This window comes from Mirounga leonina, unplaced genomic scaffold (genome assembly GCF_011800145.1).
Source record: "Mirounga leonina isolate KUSES-001 unplaced genomic scaffold, KU_Mleo_1.0 Mir_376, whole genome shotgun sequence".
Classification (NCBI taxonomy): domain Eukaryota; kingdom Metazoa; phylum Chordata; class Mammalia; order Carnivora; family Phocidae; genus Mirounga; species Mirounga leonina.
In genome coordinates this window covers 1,009,539-1,012,640 of record NW_023270718.1, presented here as the reverse complement: position 1 = coordinate 1,012,640, position 3,102 = coordinate 1,009,539, and positions in this window count along the sequence as shown.

Genomic DNA, 3,102 nt, shown 5'->3' with positions numbered 1-3,102 from the left:
GCAATTCTCTTCTCCCTGTCTTTGCCATAAGCTTTATTATCACCTTTCAAACTGCTGCTTATTTATTCTCTTACAGGCCTTCCTTATATCTCTATTTAAATCAAGATCATCCATCACTGGTTCTCAAAATCCTCTTCTTTTTCATTATCATTCATCATACTGTGTAACTTTATTTATATTTGGATTTTCCAATGTCCATCTCCATGGGTCAAATAAAATGCCCATTACAGCATGATTGTTGACTCTTCAGTTATTCATCTATAACAGGAGTCAGAAAACTTTGGGAGGCGCGTGGGTGGCTCAGTGCGTTAAGCGTCTGCCTTTGGCTGAGGTCATGGTCCCAGGGTCCTGAGATTGAGCCCTGTGTCGGGCTCCCTGCTCAGCCGGGAGCCTGCTTCTCCCTCTCCCACTCCCCCTGCTTGTGTTCCCTCTCCCGCTGTGTCTCTGTCAAATAAATAAATAAAATCATTTTAAAAAAGAAAAGAAAACTTTGTCCTATGGGCCAAATCTGGCCCACTGCCTTTTTTTCTGTGGCTCTGGCCAATCAGCAAAGAATAAGAATGATTTTTACAGTTTTGGGGGGGGGGGTACTTTTACATTTGTAAATGTTGGAAGAAATCAAAGGACAGTCCTTTGTGGTAGTTGCAAGTTATGAGATTCAAAAAAAAAAAAAAAAAGAAAGAAAATTATGAGATTCTAATGTCATGTCAAATGTCACTGGAACACAGCCACACTCAATCACTTACATATTATCTATGGCTTCTTTCAAGATACAACCTCAGAGTTCAGTAGCTGTGATAGAGACCCTGTAGCTCACAGACTCTAGGATACTGACTGTCAGGCCCTTTACAGAAAACATTTGCCAACTCCTGCACTATACTCAATATGGAGTACCAATGCCTGGCAGATAATGGAATCTATTGGTCCAAGTTTGGTAGATCACTGACATCAGGCATTTACCTCAGGGGCTGGACTTTTAAAAGCAATACCTTAGGGGCACCTGGGTGGATCAGTCAGTTAAACGCCTGACTCTTGGTTTCGGCCCGGGTCATAATCTTAGGGTCTTGAGATCAAGCCCTGCATTGGGCTCTGGGCTCCATGCTGAGCGTGGAGTCTGCTTGAGACTCTCCCTCTCCTTGTGCCCCTCCCCCTCCACTCCCTCTCTCTAAAATAAATAAGTAAAATCTTTAAAAAAAAATTTTTAAAGCAATCACTTATACCTAGGCATAAATAATTTAACACAATATGGCCCAAATAAGGAGATACTAGAAACAGAAGGGTAATTTTTTCAACCACATGAATTATTTCAAAATCACCCCTTCCAAGAAAGCAACTAGAGGTTTTCCACCAGCTAAATGAATGGAAAAGTAAAAATTCAATATAGGAGAGAAGTGAAGAAAACCCCCATAGTGATGGTGGTAGAGGAGGCCACATCTCTTGAGCATCAGGCATAGAAGGCAACCAGTTAGGATGGATATTAAAAAATTGTGGCCAAGGATAATGCAGACCCACTTCTCCACAGTAAACACTCAGGAATAGTAGAATTAAACTGAATCAAAATTTTTATTGGTGAAATCCATAATAATGGTATATGGATGTCACTGAATTATGATGCATTAATGGAATATTTTCAAATCTTGAATGTCTACTCTGAGGCAATAAATTCTGCTAATTTACATAGACTATCTGCCCAAGAATACAGAAGATGCTGAAAAATGTAGTTGTCCCTAAAGAGTCACTGTATAGCTTGAGAAAAGGGGAGAGAATAACACTCATTTCTTTTGAACTTAGCACTATGTTTGTGTGCTATAAAAGTAAACTTAGTAAATATATTCCCCCAAATTCTTTTTTTTTTTTTTATTTATTTATTCATTAGAGACAGAGAGAGAGGCAGAGGGAGGAGCAGGCTCCCAAGGAGCAGGGAGCCCGATGCGGGACTTGATCCCAGGACCCCGAGATCACAACCTGAGCCGAAGGCAGACGCCCAACCATCTGAGCCACCCAGGCGCCCTTCCCCCAAATTCTTTTTTTTTTTTTTTTAAGATTTTATTTATTTATTTGAGACCGAGAGAATGAGAGAGAGAGAGCACATGAGAGGGGGGAGGGTCAGAGGAAGAAGCAGGCTCCCCGCCAAGCAGGGAGCCCGATGCGGGACTCGATCCCGGGACTCCAGGATCATGACCTGAGCCGAAGGCAGTCGCTTAACCAACTGAGCCACTCAGGCGCCCTTCCCCCAAATTCTAATCACACCTTTGTTTCATTTCCACATTGTTAATTTTGGTCTTCTCATCCTTAAAGCTAACAGAATTCCAGGAATTAAACTTAAAAAAGTAGGCTTCTCTGACTCTGGAAGAATGAAAAAATTTTACAAGGTTAAACCATTAATATTTCCCCTGTCCCTCATAGTTACAAAAAAAAAAAATCAGAAAATAAAAAACTCCTAGTAAATGTTCTAATACTGAATTTAATACTTCAGAATTTTTGCTATCTTTTTTAAATAAACACTAACCTCTGATTAGTCTGTAATTATACTTGATGGTCTTAATATATGCATTTAATTTAAACTGTCATCTGTTTTATGAAATATATACATGTAAAATTTTTTGTTGTTAAAATAAAGGATCACTGGTTCTTTCTTCATACATGCATAAAAAGATAATAAAATTTATGAGCCTGCTACATTTAAATAAAAACTCCAAGGGTCTGTAATTAATTTAAAGTATACCAGTGATTACTTCAGAAATTACCCATGACCCAAGTTAACAATTAGGTTTAAGAGCAAACATACTGTTAACTAATGGGAAATGTTCCTTGCCCTTAAGAGTCACAGAAAATGATCTCTCCTACTCTTTTCCCTCAGTATTGTCATGCCTGTATATAATGTCTAGAAATCTGTCAGCCATCATGGTACCCCAGCCAACACTGGGGAAGACAAAGTGAAAAATAGAAGAGAATCTGAGTCTCTGAATATTTCATTTTGCTGATGAATCAAAAATCTCTGGAACCTCTTCTCTCCTCACCCCCCAAAAAAGCCTGTTATATGACTCGATATACTTCCTCATTGCTTAGGCTAGTTTGCTATTTCGATTTTTGCTGAGTGTA